Here is a 20,254-nt window from a genome sequence, read left to right as displayed (position 1 = left end):
TCTTTGATAAAGGGGCCAACAACACACAATGGAGAAAGAAAGCCTCTTCAACAAATGGTGTTGGGAAAACTGGAAAGCCACATGCAAAAGAATAAAACTCGACTACAGCCTGTCCCCATGTACTAAAATTAATTCAAAATGGATCAAAGACCTAAATATAAGACCTGAAACAATAAAGTACATAGAAGAAGCCATAGGTACTAAACTCATGGACCTGGGTTTTAAAGAACATTTTATGAACTTGACTCCAATGGCAAGAGAAGTGAAGGCAAAGATAAATGAATGGGACTACATCAGACTAAAAGTTTTTGCTCAGCAAGAGAAACTGATATCAAAATAAACAGATACCCAACTAAATGGGAAATGATATTTTCAAACAACAGCTCAGATAAGGGCCTAATATCCAAAATTTACAAAGAACTCATAAAACTCAACAACAAACAAACAAACAATCCAATAAAAAAATGGGAAGAGGACATGAACAGACACTTCTCCCAGGAAGAAATACAAATGGCCAACAGATATATGAAAAGATGCTCAGCTTCATTAGTTATTAGAGAAATGCAAGTCAAAACTACAATGAGATACCACCTCACCCTGTTAGATTAGCTATTATCAACAAGACAGGTAATAGCAAATGTTGGAGAGGCTGCGGAGAAAAGGGAACTCTCATCCACTGTTGGTGGGACTGTAAAGTAGTACAACCATTATGGAGGAAAGTATGTGGTTCCTCAAAAAACTGCAAATAGAACTACCTTATGACCCAGCCATCCCTCTACTGGGTATATACCCCAAAACCTCAGAAACATTGATACGTAAAGACACATGTAGCCCCTTGTTCATTGCAGCACTGTTCACAGTGGCCAAGACATGGAAACAACCAAAAAGCCCTTCAATAGAAGACTGGATAAAGAAGATGTGGCACACATACACTATGGAATACTACTCAGCCATAAGAAATGATGACATCAGATCATTTACAGCAAAATGGTGGGATCTTGATAACATTATACGGAGTGAAATAAGTAAATCAGAAGAAAACAAAAACTACATGATTCCATACATTGGTGGAACATAAAAACGAGACTAAGAGACATGGACAAGAGTGTGGTGGTTACCAGGAGTGGGGGGAGGGAGGATGTAGCAGGGAGGGAGGGAGAGAGTTAGGGAGAGGGGGAAGGGCACAGAGAAAACTAGATAAAGGGTGACGGAGGACAATCTGTCTCTGGGCGAGGGGTATGCAACATAATTTAATGACAAGATAACCTGGACATGTTTTCTTTGAATATATGTACCCTGATTTATTAATATCATCCCATTAACATTAATAAAAATTTATTTTAAAAAAATAAATAAAATAAAATGATAAATTAATATAGAAAAATCTGTATTAAAATTATTTGGAATTTAAATTTCTGTTTTTCATTATGTTTTGAAATTTTACTTATTGTGTTTTGTTAACAATTTCATAGTGATTTCTTCCTAGAACCTATCATTTATGTTTATTAAGTGAACAAATCAATTTTTTAATGTTAAAAATTATGTATGTTACATAGGGGGGGGGACATAAAAATTTTAGAAAGGTTAAGGTGGGGCATGGCACAAAAAAGGTTGGGAAACACTGATCTAATTGATCTTGAATATCCTGGATAGTCCTGGATATAGCTTGAATATCATCTATTAGCTTGTTAGAAAGCTTAGTATAGGAATGAATGACCACCCCTAGTCCAGCAGTACCAGTAGCTACAGCCCTGGTAATACCTAGGCCTACTAACAATGGAATGAGTGTAACAGCTCTCTTAGAGCGACCTGTGATATAGTCTAAAGTAGGGATGGGGACAGGCTCATCCCCAGGTATAATGTCTATATCTGGCAATAGAATGGCTAGCACACAGACCCCAGTCCAGTTGGTGGGCAAATAAGAGAAAGCTGGATTACCTCCACATAACAACACTTGTCCCCTTCCAGGGCAGAGGGGAGAGCTGGAGTTAATGAATTCACTACAATTAGCAAAATCCGCAAACCCAACGTCTATATCAGAACTGTTATTTTGTGGATGACTTAGGATGCAAGAAACATTGAAGAAGTCTATGGGATGAACTCTAAAAGGTGTGTTAGCACTGCAATTAGGATGTTGGGTAAGCATAGACTCACTGAACGCTGCTGGTAGAGCAATTGGCATGAGTGTGCTTAGGGTCATACAAAACCAGCAATCAGCAGCTAGAGTAGGATTCGAGGCATTAAGTGCCCAATGGATAGCTAGGAGTATATTAGAGGACTGAGTGTCTAAGTTGACACCTCGTGCTTTTGGCAAAGCCAAAGGATGATAATTAATTTTTGGGTACATAAGGTTAATAATTTGCTTAATTCTTTCTTGCACTATAGATTCTCTGATAGTATCTTTGGGTCCTCCTCCATCCAAAACATGTAGAGGGGATTTCTTAGACCAACATATGGGCTTGCCGCACGTCCCTTGCACGAAGCCTGCAAGCGGCCATGTGATCCTATCTCCGGGCTAATACCCGTTGAGTTCTCTGAAGGATGGCAGTGAAGTAGGTAGTATCATAACTAGTGCATTCCTGAAATTCCTCTTAACAGGAGGAGTGCATTTGATCATAGAAACTAGTGCACTCAGCAGGACAGGGTCCTGGCTTGCCTTGAATAGAGGGAATTATGCGGGGTTTGTTATTGCAGACCCATTCTTGGGTGATACCACCCCCTATACCTGGTGTCATGGCAAGGTACGCTATTTTGCTATTACAATCAACCTGCCTTGTGTATTTCTCCAGTCTAGTGGTAGTGGTTCCTCCTCTGCAGTCACAAGGGGAGCCATACAGTGTCTTGAGTAGCTCTTCAGCATTTGGTGCTGGCCCCAATCCTCCCTCTGTAAAATTTAATAGACACAGTAGTCCTCCTAGGATGTGGATGAGAACCGCAACCTTAAGGGGTCCTTGGGATTTGCGTGGACTCTCCATTTTCTCAGGTCCAAGTCCTGGGCCCCTGCTACCTCATCAAGCTGGGCTGGTTTTATGTGGGAGAGGTGGATCCAGTAAGGTTTTTCAGCTACCTTGATAGCTGTGGGTGTACTCAGGATCACCTGGAATGGTCCATTCCAACGCGGCTCAAGGTTGCCCTGTCTGTGGTTGAGAATCCACACCCACTCACTGTCCAGGCTCCTGTGGCTCCGGTAGTCAGGAGCTGTGTTTTGCATTCAATTGGGCTGATCTCTGGAGGGCCCGCACTTCGCTTCAGGGCCTGCAAGGACTTGAGGAAATTATGATTAGTAATCTCTAGTTCCCCTCTGGTCAATCGAGGTACAAGGGGCACAGGTTGCCCAAATAAGATTTTGTAAGGGGTCCATTTATTGAGATAGGGGGTACATCTGGTTCTAAAAAGGGTGAAAGGGAGGAGCTCAACCCAGTTTTCACTGGCCTCCCCTCTCAGCTTAATTATAGTTTCCTTCAGAGTCCTGTTCATTCTTTCTATGTGTCCCGAACTTTGGGGCCTATAAATGCAATGCAATTTCCAATTGATACCTAACTTAGTGGCTAATTCTTGAGATATCCTGGATATGAATGCAGGTCCATTGTCTGACCCTAGGGCTAGGGGAATGCCATATCTAGGTATGATTTCCCTTAATAAGACTTTGCAAACTGTGGAAACAGCCTCTCCTCGCATGGGGAATGCTTCTACCCATCCTGAGAAGGTGTCTATTAATACTAATAGATACTTATAACCTGACTTCCCAGGGGTCATCTCTGTGAAATCTATTTCCCACAGTTCTCCTGGATCTTTCCCCCGATACCTCACAAAGGGGGTAGCTTCTTATTCTGCGTATTTACTCTGGCACAGATACTGCACCTCGAGACAATGGAGTGGACAATATCCCTGATGTTGGGCCCTACATAATACTTCCTGATAAGTTGTTTTAACTTATTCTGCCCTAGGTGAGTGCTAGTATGAATATCTCCTACTATTTTTCTTTCTATTCCCTGGGGTAACTAGCCGGGAGTCAGGAAGCTCTATCCATCCCTGCTGGTTTCTCTTTCCCTTCAATTGTATCCCTTCCTGCTTTTCTTCTAGGGAATATCTAGGATCCGGAGGTAATGTTGGCTTAGGCAATAATGGTAAAAGGCTTTCTTGTGGCCCAGTGGCTGCCTCTCTTGCAGCTGAGTCTGCTAGGTTGTTACCCTTTACAATAGGAGAGTCCCCTCTTTGGTGCCCTTTGCAGTGGATGATGGCAACTTTGGTAGGTAGCCAAATGGTGTTTAGGAGGGCAAGAATTTCACTGCGGTTCTTAATATCCTTTCCCCCTGCTGTCAGGAGGCCTCTCTCCTTATATGTGATCCCATGAACATGGGAGGTGGCGAATGCATAATGGCTGTAAGTATAGATGTTGGCAACTTTTCCCTCCGCTATCTGTAAGGCCCTGGTTAGTCCTATTAGTTCTGCCCTCTGTGCAGATATCCCTGCAGGCAAGGTTTTCTGCCATAGGACCTTATCTCCCGTGGTCACTGCTGCCCCTGCATACTGCTGTCCATCCCTGATAAAACTGCTCCCATCAGTAAAGAGAGTCAGGTCTGCCTTCTCATAGGCCTGATCCCTTAAGTCTGGGCGGGAGCCAGTCACTGTGTCAAGGATTTGCTTGCAACTGTGGTCCAAAGTGAAGTCTGGTATTGGCAACAGAGTCACTGGGTTCAGGGCCACAGTTTTGAGGAACTGAACAGAGGGAGGATTCAGCAGCTGAGCCTGATACTGCGTTAGCTGCACATTAGATAGCCATCTGTCAGGAGGTGCTCCCAGCACTTGCTCTATGTAGTGTTCCCCAATGATTAGGAGGATGTCCTGCCCTAAAGTCAATTTACTAGCCTCCTTGACTAGTATGGAGGAGGTAGCAAGTGCCCTCAGACATGTTGGCCATCCCGAGGCTACAGGATCAAGTTTCTTGGACAGATAGGTGATGGGACTCTTCCACGGCCCAAGTTTCTGGCTCAGTACCCCTAAAGCTATACCTCCATTTTCTTCTATAAATAGCTGAAAGGGTTTGGCCAGATCTGGCAGGGTCAAAGCTGGGGCAGCCACCAGGACCTCTTTAAGCACTTGGAATGCTTGCTTCTCCTTATCTGTCCACGTGAACTGCTCTTCCTTAGCCCTGGTTAGTTCATGCAGGGGTTTAGCTAGTTCTGCAAAGCCTAATATCCACAGTCGGCAGTATCCTACTGCACCCAGGAATTCTCATACCTGCCTCTTGCTGGTAGGCTCGGGGATCTGCAAGACCGTCTGGATTCGCTGGCTGGACAATGTCTTTTGCCCTCCCTGTAAGTTATACCCCAAGTAACTTACAGTTTGTGTCACAATCTGGGCCTTCTTGGTGGAGACTCGATACCCCATTTGCCCGAGATCTTGAAGCAGGTCCGAGGTAGCTTCCTCACACTCTCCTTCGTCCTTGGCAGCTATGAGAAGGTCATACTGGAGCAGTACGATCGATGGATGGGAGGAGAGGAAAGCCTGCATATCTTTTCTGAGGGCTTCATTAAAAATGGTGGGGGAATTCTTAAACCCTTGTGGTAGTCTAGTCCAAGTGAACTGCCCCAGCAGTCCATTATCTGGGTCATTCCATTCAAAGGCAAAGATCTCTTGGCTCTGAGGTGCCAGGGGAATACAAAAGAAGGCATCCTTTAAATCCAGGACAGAATAATAGGTATGAGTTGGGGGCAATGAGCTCAGTAAGGTACACTGGTTGGGCACCGTGGGATGAATAGTCTCTACCTGCGCATTTACTTCCCGCAAGTCCTGGACCGGATGATAGTCTTGGCTCCCTGGTTTCTGGACGGGAAACAGCGGGGTGTTCCAGGCTGATCGACACCTTTGGAGGATGCCTGCCTCCAGCAGGCATTGCAAGTGCCGGGCGATTCCCTGTCTAGCTCGGGCTGGGACTGGGTACTGCCTGATCCTAACCGGTCTAGCAGTACTAAGCAGTTGCACCAGGACAGGTGGTTGGTGAGCGGCCAAACCTGGGGGGTTGGTTTCCGCCTAAACCTCAGGTACCCGGGCACGCAGGGTGTCTGGAACCCCTTCCTCAGCCTCCTTACCTTCTAAGACGGTGGCAAGTAAGTGTTCTTCAGACAGTGGGACAGTTACTTCCATGCTGACCTCTTCCTCTTTGCTCCCCATAGGGCTTTCCTCCTGTCGGAAGGTTATGGTGGCCTGTAGTTTCTGCACTAAGTCCCTTCCAAGCAGTGGGTAAGGGCAGTCTGGAATGACTAGAAAAGAGTGGGTGATGGTGCCTCGGCCTAAGTCAGTAATTCTTGCGGTGGCCCATGGGTAGGCTTCTGCTTTGCCTGTTGCCCCTATTATCTTAATAGTTGCTTTCTGCATCTGGCCCTGTGGTTTCTTTAGAACTGAGTAGGTGGCTCCCGTGTTGACTAGGAAGTCTATTGGCTTTCCTTCGACTGTTAAGGTGACATGGACCATGGGAGCCAACAGAAATGGAGCCCTGGCCCCGTCAGTCTAAGGTTTGGATCAAGACCTCTGGGGCTTGTTTTGGCCTCTGGCTGTTGGCCCTCAACTTTGGGCACTCTCTCTTCCAGTGTCCTTTCTCCTTGCAATAGGCTCATTGATCTTTGTTTATTTGCTGTCCTTGGCCCTTCCTCTGTCCCCCTTTTCCTTTGGGGGGAGGTTTCTGAGCAGCAATCAGGATCTTGGCTACCTCCTTTGCTCTGCCAACCTCCGGATCATCCCTGTTGATATATACTTTCTGGGCTATTTCTAATAGCTTACTCCTATTCTCTCCCTCGAACCCCTCAATCTTCTGAAAATTTTTTCTTATATCAGAAGTGGCTTGAGTCACAAAGGCTATGTTTATTAGCATCTTGTTTTCTTCTGCTTCTCGGTCTAAGGGGGTGTACACTCTATATGCCTCCATGAGTCTAAGAAAGCTGCCGGGGATTCCTCCCTCCCCTGGATGACCTCACTTACCTTGCTAAAGTTGGTTGGCTTCCTAGCTGCTGCCTTGAGCCCCCTCAACAGAGCCCAGCAATACTGGAGGAGCGTGTCCCTTCCCCCAGTGGTATTAAGGTCCCAGGTAGGAGGTTGAGACAGGAGAACGTCTTCTACCTCCCTTCTTCCCTCCCAAGTTTCCCTTTCCTCTCCCAATACCACCGTAGCAGCTTCTCTCATTATTCTATCCCTTTCTTCAGAAGTGAAGAGGGTTTGTAAAATCTGCTGACAATCATCCCATGTAGGCTGATGGGTCCTAAAAATGGTCTCAAGGAGAGATATTAATCCCTGAGGTTTCTCAGAAAATGGGGGATTCTGATGCTTCCAATTGTATAAATCACTGGTGGAAAAGGGCACATAGATGAGGCGAGGAGGTGCCTGTGGATCAGCAACTGGTGCCGGCGGTGCCTCCCAGAGGGGCAAGATGGCTGCCCCTCCCCTCAAAGGAGGCATAGCCGCGCCTCCCACTGAAGAAGAAAAAATGGCCACACCTTCCGCCGAAGGAGGAAAAACAGTCATGCCCCCCACCAAAGGAGAAAAAACGGCCATGCCCCCCACCGAAGGAGGAAAAATGGCCGTGCCCTCTGCAGAAGGAGGAACGGCCATGCCTCCTGCCGAAGAAGGGATGGCCACGCCTCCCACTCCATAGACCGCCCCTCCTTGGGTGTGGGGCGGACTCAGGAGCCCGCTCACGTCCTGCCGCTGATAGGATGGAAGGGAATTCACCGGGTCTAGGTGGTCCTCCAGCGGTCCAGGCAAAACAGGGTAAAGTCTGGACGGTTCACCAGGCTGTGTTGGGGAATGGGCTTCTCCCATTTCCTTTTCTTTGACCCTCCCAACTTTCTTATTCCCCGTAGTGAGACAAACGGCTCGCCTGCCTCACTGGCTGTCCTTCAGACACTTTCTGATGTACCTAGGCCACTCGGTGGCTATATCTACCCACACATCTATATACAGGTATTGGTCTGGGTGGGGTGCTCTATAGACAATGGCTCTAACCGCAAATAAAGTTGGAAGGTCAAAAGTGCCCTCTGTGGGCCATCCCACATTAAATGCAGGCCATTCCAGCTGGCTCAAGGTTGGGAGGAAACCTGGACTCAGTGGTGAACCTCCGTACCCCTGAGCCCTCTTCTGGAAATCAGAAAAATTTTTCAACAGGTACTCGAACAGGGATCCTGGCACAGATTCCTGTTGTCTCATCCTGGATGACTCAGGAATAATGAGAAAGGGCAGGATATAGGCAACACACACTATTAACACAGGGAACACACTTGTTTCTCTCACACTCAACTCAGTCATTCAAGCTCAGACAAAACGCAGTGCAGCGCAAAAAGGATTCCTAATGTGACCGGTCACTCCTAGAGTTAACAAATCCAAATATCCAAATTTCAGAGGGCGGCGTCCCGCCTCTGAAAGCCCTGGGTGGGTTACCGGCAGCGTCCCACCTACCACCTCAGGAATGTGCACTCTAGAGCTCAAAAGCCAACCCAAATGAGGACCCTCGGTGAATACTTACCCAGCTCGAGCTGTTTGAACTGCTGTCCCTCCCGTCTCCAACCCAAAACTCCACCAAGGGAGAATCCCAGACGAGCCCCCAAAATATTGGATCCACCGGGTACGAGAACAAATGTCGGAGACTTTCAGGAGCTTAGATCGTACTTTATTGGCCAAGTTTAACCTGCACAGGGGCAAACTCCCCAGATGTCCTGAGACACCATACTCACAGGGAGATGCAAATGGGAGTCGCCGCTGGTGCTTACAGCCAAGTCCTTATATATCCTAAGTAAGCAAGCATTATACCGAAACAGATGTGGCAGTTAGCTATTCGCTAAGGGGTCTGCACGCAGCATAGCAACAGGGGCTGGGTTTAGCTTAGTGGTGAATTTCAAACATAAACTTCTGATAAGGGTCTCTGACCAATGGAATGCAAATGTTTTTCCTCCTTTGTGCTGTTCTTCTTTGTTCTCAGCCTCACAGGGGCTCTATCAGCACCTCCCTGTTCTGGCTCCTTCAATAATTACACTCTAACAGTCTCAGCACCCCTTCCTGAATCTAACAATAGGCTTATACCATGATGTCAGGTTATTTCCCTGCCCATGTATAATTAATGGTATATAACCAACCCCTAGAATATTAATAACACACAATTTGGAAATTTGGAACTGCCCCATGTAAGATATGTGTGTTCAACATATTTAATAAATTTTCTCCTTTAATAAAACTTTTCAGGCCCTGGCCGGTTGGCTCAGTGGTAGAGCGTCGGCCTGGCGTGCAGGAGACCCGGGTTTGATTCCCGGCCAGGGCACATAGGAGAGGTGCCCATTTGCTTCTACACCCCACACCCCTCCTTCCTCTCTGTCTCTCTCTTCCCCTCCTGCAGCCAAGGCTCCATTGGAGCAAAGATGGCCTGGGCACTGGGGATGGCTTCTTGGCCTCTGCCCCAGACACTAGAGTGGCTCTGGTCATGGCAGAGCGATGCCCCAGAGGGGCAGAGCGTCGCCCCTGGTGGGCGTGCCGGGTGGATCTTGGTCGGGCGCATGCGGGAGTCTGTCTGACTATCTCTCCCCATTTCCAGCTTCAGAAAAATACAAAAAAAAAAAAAACTTTTCAAAAATTTATTTGGACTTGGTGCCTCTGCGAAAACCCGCGGAATTGTAGTTTGGGTACTTTATAACAGTGGAACCAAAACCAGGAGGTACAATCACATTAGATATAATATTCACTGAAAATCACAAATGTTGAGGCCTATATAAAAAAGGACCAAGTGATAAACAAAGAATACCAGGGGTTTCTGGTCCCAAAGATTTCCATACTGCCACAATAAGTATTCACCCTATAAAAAATATATATTGGTACTACATGCAGTACTCCATACAGAGCCACTAACAGGACAAAAACCAATAATAGATCTTTACTACCCCTCAAAGCATGGCTTAAAATGTCGGCCAAAGAATTGACAGGTACCCAAATTGAAGAGAAAGTACTAGCATGGAAATGGTACATAAACTCCAGAGAAATAATGAGCACTGGTGAACCAGCCCTTCTCACAGAGGAGGTCTCCAAACTGGAGATAGATCCCCCAAGACAGATTGTCAGGAACTGAAGGGTGCCTGAGAATCTAGGGGTGGTGGGGCCTAAATATAGACCCTCACTGAAAAATGCCTGGTTTACAGACAGATCAGCCTCCACAGCAAGTGACTCGACCAAATAGAGATCAGCAGCTTTCAATTCGGTGACAAATAAAGCGCTCATGAGGAAAGGTAAGACTGACTTTGCTCAACATGCAGAGCTAATAGAAGTCCTTCTGTCAGTGGAATATGCTATGGAGAGGGGGCTACCTAAAGTATATGTTTTTACTGATTCAACAGCAGTATATAAAGAAATAACAGAATGATCAGGAAAATGGAAACAAAATAATTGGCAAATTAATGGAAGGGACCTCTGGTCCAGAGAACACTGGGAGAAACTAGATGAATTAACATCACACATAAAGCTCTATGTAACCCATATATCAGCTCATGCCACAGATAATTCTCCAACCACACTAGGGAATCAAATAGCAGATAAGCTAGCAAGAGGAATTAAGATAAATAAAGGAATTAATATTAGGGATACAACAAAAACATATGGGATAAAGTTAAGGTTACAAAAAGATGAAGATACAGGAGAATATAAAATACCCCCAATACCTACAATCAAGTTAAAAAGGGAAGGGGATAAATATAAAATTTAAGAGGAATACTTAGATTTCTTGCCAGAGTTTATAAAGAAAATTCATATCCAATTAGGACATCCAGGACAAGTAGCAATGATAGAATGGTTTATGTTAAGCCTAATCCGGAGGGACCCAAAACATTGAAGACACGAACAAAGTCCGTCGATTACACACCAAATCTTTATTGTTTAGCTTGGCCAAGCGGCAGCTCCTCTAACAGTGGTCTGAAGGAGCGTGCGCTGGCCCTTTGTTCTACTTGGTTTTTATAGTTTTGTAAGTGGGAAGTACAGAAGCAAAAATTGTAATTAGGAGCCCTTTACCACTATTGGTTATAGTCATATGTCCTTTAACATGATAGGACCATGTTCAATTTGAAAGCCATACATTCTTTTGGAGAAAACAAAATTTACAAGTCAACACAATGGCAGAAAGATATCTTTTTACATATTAAAAGGCATTCCCATATTATCTAGTGTTCATCTGCTATCTCTCTGTCCAGAGTCACACGTGTTAACTACATGCATTTACATAGGAGAGGTAGTTTCCGTGGGGACAAATGCCCGCAAATGGCTCATAGTTATAAGAAAAGGTTTACTTTGGCTTTTCTCTCCCTGCACCTGGCTAGCCATTCACCCCTTTCCCCACAGGTGTGGTGGAATGTCTGGGGATCCATGTTTTTCTCCCCTTTGCATTTACAATACAATGCCAAGGGCCATCCTGGTTATGCCAATCACACAGTACAAAGACTATTCTCACAATTTCTCTTCACACCTTAACCCAAATTAATAAAACGTTCTCCAAGCCTCTTAAAATATTAATATTAATTCTGTAGTTTTTGGTACCTTACAACACCTGCGGATGAAGTGGCTCAGTGGCTCCTCAGTTTAGAACCAGAAATTTAAAGTAAAAAATACAAGACATAAAGAGAGGCATTAATAAATGTATAGCCTGTAAAAATATATATACTTTCTAGACAACAGAGCCACCAGGGTTTGATAGACACCAAATACCAAATTTTCAAGCCTAAATTGATTTTATTAGACCCTTGTCATGTCCTTTTCAACAAAAGTATGCATGTACGATGGTTGACGTACATACGGGAATAATGTTCACCTTGGCAGCAAAACACTACAATTAAGACATTAAATAGAAAACATTCTTTGCAACTTCTAAAATCATGTATTCAGATCAAGGAACCCATTTTACAGCCAGCCAAATACAATCTTTTGCTGCTATAAATAATATAGATTGAAATTTTCATATGCCATATAATCCAACAGCATCAGGAATAATAGAGAGACATAGTGGATTATTAAAAGCCAAATGTCATACATTATTAATAGATAGAAAATTTAACAATTTACAGGCACTCCTTAATGAAGCATGCTTTGCCCTAAATAGTAGACCAAGAATGAACAGAAGTTCTCCCCTGGAAGAACTGATTAAACATTATTTAGGACAAGCAGAAATTAAAATGAAAAGTGTACCTAAAATTAAGTAAAATCCACCCTTTAAAATAATAGTAAAACCCCCTAAGGATGCATCTCTCTCCCAAAAAGAAATAATCTGCAATGCAGAATACAACAGCCTGGGGATAGTAAATAAACAGGGACAAATACAAACAGATCAAAGAAGATAACCTTACATCAAATGACTGAGAATGTGTAATTTAGTAAAATTGTTAATCTGGATCCTGGAACTTCTTATGATCATACCTTATACAATTATAATTCTACATATCACCTGGTGTGCCAATAGAAATTGCCTGAGCAATGGAACACAGATATTCCACTGCTCTCAAATTAATAATAATACTCTCTGCATTTTAGATCACAGAACATTCTGGAGAAAACAGTAGAACAAATAGTAGATGTCCTGGCCACAGGACCACCAATACTATAGAACAAAAATATAAAATATTTATGAGACTCATATCTAATGGGAGACTTTGATTGCCACTGGGAAGATATTAGTATACGAATGAACCCAGAACAACCAAAACAAAGACAAGATTAAAATTCTTTATTTTTATTTTTTATTTTTTGAATAGAGAACCCAAATCCTCAAATTTTAAATCAAACTTCGTAGGATACTGGCACTCTGATGAGCCATTGCCACCAACAACATTTAAAATATATAAATTTAAATTAATGAAAGAAGGGTGGCCACAATCTAGGGAACCATTTAATACCAATTTGTATTTTAAATCAGAATTGCCATCAATTACAGAGGAAACTCCAAAAAGTGAAGATTCAGATCTAGATGATTTACCCTCACCACCAAAAACGCTCATAGGGGAACAATATAAGGAAAAACAAATAAGTCCAGCTTTCATTGGTGGAGGACCTATAGGTATTATCCAGAACCAATCCATACCCCCTGGTACCTCCTGCATGAAAATAATCAGAATTTGAATGCACAAAAGGCTTAGCCTCAAATTCTGAATGGGGCAAATACAAGGAGCAAATACATTGTACCCTTGATGGCATCCAATCAATGGTAGAACATCTACCAAGCAGAGGACCACTAGAACAAGGATTGTTATATATACAATACTACCTGGATTTGGCTAAGACAGCTATTTATAACCCGCACAGACAGCCAATTTACAGAGATTTAGAAAATCCATCCCAGGGAATTCATCCAGATACCGAGTATTTTTAAATTCTAAAGATTATCACAATTACAAACAACAGCCTAGGGAAAGCACTGCTCCATATAATACAGAGGAATCTGCTTCAGAACCAGAGGAAAATGAAATACTAGAACACCTGTATAGAGTGCCTAGGAGAAAAACTAGAAACTGGCCAAACCAGAATGGAATTATCCAATATGATCATGAGGTGGTTGTCAATGTAATATTAGGTATAATGCTAATAATGCTAACAATAATAGTAATGCTATTCCTGCTACTTATATTGTGACTACTTTTAAATTTCCTAATGTACTAATCATACAACAGCTAGTCATAAACTTTTTTGACCTAACCGTGATGGAAACCACCCTGAGGGAAGCATTTTATAATTTAGGAAACTTCACCTTCATACACTACAACACCAACCTGACCTACTGAGACAACACTGCAAACTCAGGGAATTGGACAACAGATGACATCGCAGACGACTCAATGGACACCTGCAAACTAATCACTGACATCATAAAAATGACAGTCTACAGAAAAACCATGTAATATTATAGAGACTATAGAACCTCGATACAGGGCGGAGGACAGGAGGGCCTCAGGCTGGGCTGAGAAATGGGGACAGGGGAGAGAATGGGGCATTTGTAGAGAAGAAAAAAACTGGCTGGTCAGGACCGGGAAAGAATAAAAGGTAGGGATGCCAGGCAGAGCCAGCTGTCGGAAGCCGATAAACAGCTGCTGGTTGACACAGTCACAGCAAAGAAAAAGAGGTGCAATGACACTTCCTCCCTAACTTCTTGGGTCTATTTAATTTCCCCCCCTTTTTCTGGGTGTTGGTGTGCTATCACTTACAGCACAGGGTTAATAGTTGCACTTTCTTTCCCTGCAGATTTGCAGGGATTTCTCTGGAAATGAGAAAGAGGTTGTGAATTCCACAGAAAAGCCTATAGACCCCCTTGCCAAGGCCTATGGACATAGAAGGCTGGTTATAATATCCCCCGAAAGGGACTAAGTCTGTGGGAAAACTCCCTCCTATAAATCATATTAGGAAAAAATAGATTGTGACTTATGAATAGGTAGAAAACAGTAGCTAAACACAAAAGCACCTTTCAGCCTTTACCTAATCCATCACTTTACCTCCCTAGCCTTCTCATAGTATAGAAGAATAGAAAAACTTTCTGTTCATCTTATATACATTACCTTCAGGTAATGAAATGTTCTGAGAAAAATAAAGTTAGAACTTGACTACTATATGAAAAGAGTAGACAAATATAATTTTACTAGACAATAGCCCATTAGGTAAGGTAAAGTTATTAATCAATACTGACCTTTTAGAAGCTTGTGACAATATAGTTGTTGCTACTCAAGTTATTGTATAAATGTACTTAGAATGGCTTATGACCTTATTTATAGCTTATAGAAATGTACTGACTTCTTCCTGGAATATTTACCCATATTGAAGCAAAAACAACTATTAATCAATGTATTCTGCATACTATGTGATTGTAACTTAGTGTATAAAAATAAAGCTATACTAGCCATTGGCAGAGATGCCTGGCAGTAAATGCTAAAGAATTTGGCTCTCTCACTTGTTTCTCGCTGACACCATCTCTTCCTGCAGGACCCCTGGATCACCCCCTGGGGCTAGACCATGGCAGCCAGTCTTCTTGCCCACTGCCCAGCCCTGGGACAGTCTGCTCCGTTGCCTGAAGGAGACCAGGGGGTGCACCCTCCCCAGGGACCATGGGGCCGGCAAGGCCAGAGGTATGCCCAAGAGCGCCTGCCACTGTCCTCTTCTTAATTGTCTGGCATTCTTCTGTCTGTTAGCAATTCCTGGTAGAAATTCTGGGCATCAAAAAATCTCTGTGGGCTCTGAGGCAGCTGGCCGAATTCTGCCTTTGGGTCCAAAATGATATTATTTAGATATTTTTAAAGTATATTTTCCATGATGTTAAAAATTATAGGGAACATGGCTTTCCTTGCACTGAAAAGACCTACTGGTGAAACTTCCATGAAAACAGTGAATGCCCCCCTCCCCCACTGCCTTCCTTAAAATAAATCTTCATGTTTTTCAGGCAAGTTAAGTGTACTCGAATTTGTTCTCCAAACTTAAGAAATCCAAGCCCCTTTCCCTTTAGTCTTTCTTCATAAACCCTACTCTGGTTTTATAATCAGCTTCCTATCTTTGATACGGACTTCAGACTTTTCAAACACCGACAATACGTAATTCTTCCACTTATTTCATCCTAATGGAATAATCATACTTTCTTGTTTATAGAAAACCTGGAGCTGCAAAGCTCTGTATTTTAAATTTTATGTAATATAATATTAAAGATGCATTTTCAGAAGTATGGATCCATTGCTTTTATTCAGTTAATGTAAGTATGTAATATATTAAACATCAAAACAAGTTGCCTTAGTTGGATTTCTGAGGCATAGCAAATGTTTGTTATCTAAATGTTGATTTGTAACTAATGTTCTGGAATTAGAATGATGTTTTAATGTGAAAATGGATGTTTAGATTGATCATTGTTTCATCTTTTAGTGTTGCTAGAATTCTGCAACACTGCAGAATGATAAGCTAGTGATTCATGACAATATAAAAGAGTCAAAGAATTTGATTTTGTTATTTTGGTAAATTGTAAATTTAATTGACATATAAATCATATAAACACTAACTCTACTCAAAAAATAATTTTAAAAGTACCATAATTTTTGCACGACCTTGAAGTGCCAGCAATCTACTGCAAAACTTCTCAAGAGAAGAGAACTCACATGGATGAAAACTTATATTTTCTTAAATTTATTATTGCTTCTTGGTGGTCTAAACCATCGGGGTTTTTTAAGGTTTCTTTTCAAAGCAATAATCTTACCTAATTGTTGAATGTTTGTTCTCATATAAGTCAATTTTAGTTCTTCTTTTGAGTAACAATAGGAAATATATAATAACCAAGACAGTGAAACAGGACTAGGAAACTCAAGTATACTGGTGTTATATTTCTGTATAATGACGTGAAGCTAATGCTTTTAGCTGCATGGCCCCCATATTAGCCACATGTCATAAAAAACAAACTATATGAAAGCAAGAGGTCAAGGGACCTGAAGATGGCAGCGGAGTAGGCAGATGCACAGACTACCAGCTCACACCACCGAACTGGATTATAAACTAATTTATAAACAATCAGCGTGAAAAACCAAATCTGGACTATAAGAACAACTTTCAAAAACCAAGGAGCAAAGAAGAAGCCACAACAAACCTGGTAGAGAGCGCCTGAATCTCCCCTGCTTACAGGAATGGGGTGGGCGGTGAGGCTGGGCTCTCACTCCAAGGAAAAAAGCAGTAAATACTGCTCACAGCCACTTGCCTGGTGACCAGGGAACGAGGTGTGTTGAAAGGGCCCTCTTGTCTTCCAAAAAGAAAGGAGAGAGAAAGAGATGGACGGTGAGGGGGAGAGGAATATAGGTGATGACATAAAAAACTGACTCACTCAGTGCTGGAGGCAGCCATAACTGGGGGAAGGGCTGATCCTTCCACAAAGCAAAATACAAAACTATTTCCAGGTCACAGAGATACAGACATCTCTCCAGCTCCAATCAGCGCAACAAGACACAGCTGAAAATAAGAAGTGGGGAGGAGGGGCAGGAACTCAGGTCTCCATGGAGATTTGAGATACACCTCCCCCTACTGAAGCTGAGAAAGCAACTGGCCCCCAGAGAGATTAACTGGCAGAAGAGGACTTCAGACCTTCAGGTCACACCCACCGCATTCCTGGAAACAGTTTCAATTAAGCCCCCTGCTGAGATCAGCAAACAAGACAATCACCTGTTAAGAAAACAAACAAATCAAGACTTCAAAGTGGCCCAAATCCTAAAGTGGATTACAAATAATAGCTAATGCCAACCCAAGAAGACCTAGAAACAACACAAGTAAAAACTGGAGGCAGACAACACCAAGCCTAGACTCAACCAGCTCTACAAAGAAAACACCCAGACACCCAGACACAATGAGAAGACAAGGAAGTGCAATCCAAATGAAACCACAAGAGACACCTTCAGGAGATGACCGAAATAATATAGAAGTAATCAAACTTCTGGATGCGGAGTTTAAAATAATGATTGTAAAAATGCTTAGGGATCTTAGAACAACAATGGATGGTCATCACGAACACCTAAATAAAGAAATAGCAAGTATAAAAAAGGATATTGAAATATTAAAAAAGAATCAGTCAGAAATGACAAAAACAATATCAGAAATAAAGGCCACAATGGAAGAAATTAAAAACAGGATGGATATAGCTGAGGATCGAATCAGCAAGTTGGAGAACAACTGGAATGAAGGCATGAAAGCAGAGAAGAAAAAATAAAAGAGAATCAAAAACTCTGAGAAAAAACTTAGCTCTGTGACAACATAAAGGGAAATAACATCGCATCATAGGGGTTCCTGAAGAAAAATAAAAAGAACAAAATATAGAGTCTTTATTCAATCACATCATAGCTGAAAACTTCCCTAAATTAATGCAGGAGAAATTCTCACAATTTCAAGAAGCACAGAGAACTCCACTAAAAAGAAACCCAAAGCAACCTACACCAAAACATATCATAATTTTTTTTTTTTCATTTTTCTGAAGCTGGAAACAGGGAGAGACAGTCAGACAGACTCCCGCATGCGCCCGACCGGGATCCACCCGGCACGCCCACCAGGGGCGGTGCTCTGCCCCCCAGGGGGTGATGCTCTGCCCATCCTGGGCGTCGCCATATTGTGACCAGAGCCACTCTAGCGCCTGAGGCAGAGGCCACAGAGCCATCCCCAGCGCCCGGGCCATCTTTGCTCCAATGGAGCCTCGGCTGCGGGAGGGGAAGAGAGAGACAGAGAGGAAAGCGCGACAGAGGGGTGGAGAAGCAAATGGGTGCTTCTCCTATGTGCCCTGGCCGGGAATTGAACCCGGGTCCTCCGCACGCTAGGCCAACGCTCTACAAAACACATCATAATTAAAATACCAAAGCTAAGTGATTAAGAGAAAATATTAAAAGCTGTGAGAGAAAAAAAGGATATCACCTACAAAGGAGCCCCCATAAGGATGACATCAGACTTCTCAACAGAAACACTTGAAGCCAGAAGGGAATGGCAAGAAATATTCAAAGTAATGCAGAACAAGAACCTACAATCAAGACTACTTTAACCAGCAAGGCTATCATTTAAAATTGAAGGAGAAATAAAAAGTTTCCCAGACAAAAGAACCCCCAAGGAATTCATTACAACCAAACCAGTGCTGCAGGTAATGTTAAGGGGCATGGTGTAAACAGATCAAAGTGGGAAAAGAATTTAGCAAAAGAGGATTACAGCTTTAAAAAATAAAATGGCAATAAACAACTACATATCAATAATAACCTTAAATGTAAATGTATTAAATGATCCAATCAAAAGACATAGGGTAGCTGCATGGATAAGAAAACAGGATCCATACATATGCTGTCTACAAGAGACACACCTTAAAACAAAAGATGCACATAGGTTGAAGGTAAAAGGATGGAAAAAAACATTTCATGCAAAATGAAATGAAAAAAAAGCTGGGGTAGCAATACTTATATCAGACCAAATGGACTTTAAAACAAAGAATAAAGAAGGCCACTACATAATGATAAAGGGAGCAATCCAACAGAAAGATATAACTATTATAAATATCTACGCACCTAATATAGGAGCACCTAAATATATAAAGCAGACTTTGATGGATATAAATAGCAAGATCAATAGCAACACTATAATAGTAGGGGATTTTTTTTTTTATAATTTTATTTTTTTAATGGGGTGACATCAATAAATCAGGATACATATATTCAAAGATAACAAGTCCAGGTTATCTTGTCGTTCAATTATGTTGCATACCCACCACCCAAAGTCAGATTGTCTTCTGTCACCTTCTATCTTGTTTTCTTTGTGCCCCTCCCCACCCCCTATCCCTCTCCCATTCCCCCCTCCCCCCCGTAACCACCACACTCTTGTCAATGTCTCTTAGTTTCAGTATTATGTCCCACCTACGTATGGAATAATACAGTTCCTGGTTTTTTCTGATTTACTTATTTCGCTTCGTATCATGTTATCAAGATCCCACCATTTTGCTGTAAATGTTCCGATGTCATCATTTCTTATGGCTGAGTAGTATTCCATAGTGTATATGTGCCACATCTTCTTTATCCAGTCATCTATTGATGGGCTTTTTGGTTGTTTCCATGTCCTGGCCACTGTGAACAATGCTGCAATAAACATGGGGCTGCATGTGTCTTTACGTATCAATGTTTCTGAGTTTTGGGGATATATACCCAGTAGAGGGATTGCTGGGTCATAAGGTAGTTCTATTTTCAGTTTTTTGAGGAACCACCATACTTTCTTCCATAATGGTTGTACTACTTTACATTCCCACCAACAGTGTATGAGGGTTCCTTTTTCTCCACAGCCTCTCCAACATTTGCTATTACCTGACTTGCTAATAACAGCTAATCGAACAGGTGTGAGGTGGAATCTCATTGCCGTTTTGATTTGCATTTCTCTAATAGCTAAAGAAGATGAGCATCTTTTCATATATCTGTTGGCCATTTGTATTTCTTCCTGGGAGAAGTGTCTATTCATATCCTCTTCCCATTTTTTTATTGGATTGTTTGTTTGTTGTTGAGTTTTATGAGTTCTTTGTATATTTTGGATATTAGGCCCTTATCTGAGCTGTTGTTTGAAAATATCATTTCCCATTTAGTTGGCTTTCTGTTTATTTTGTTATCAGTTTCTCTTGCTGAGCAAAAACTTCTTAGTCTCATGTAGTCCCATTCATTAATTTTTGCCTTCACTTCTCTTGCCATTGGAGTCAAATTCATAAAATGCTCTTTAAAACCCAGGTCCATGAGTT

Source organism: Saccopteryx bilineata, chromosome 10 (genome assembly GCF_036850765.1).
Source record: "Saccopteryx bilineata isolate mSacBil1 chromosome 10, mSacBil1_pri_phased_curated, whole genome shotgun sequence".
Classification (NCBI taxonomy): Eukaryota; Metazoa; Chordata; class Mammalia; order Chiroptera; family Emballonuridae; genus Saccopteryx; species Saccopteryx bilineata.
This window is presented reverse-complemented; position numbering follows the sequence as displayed.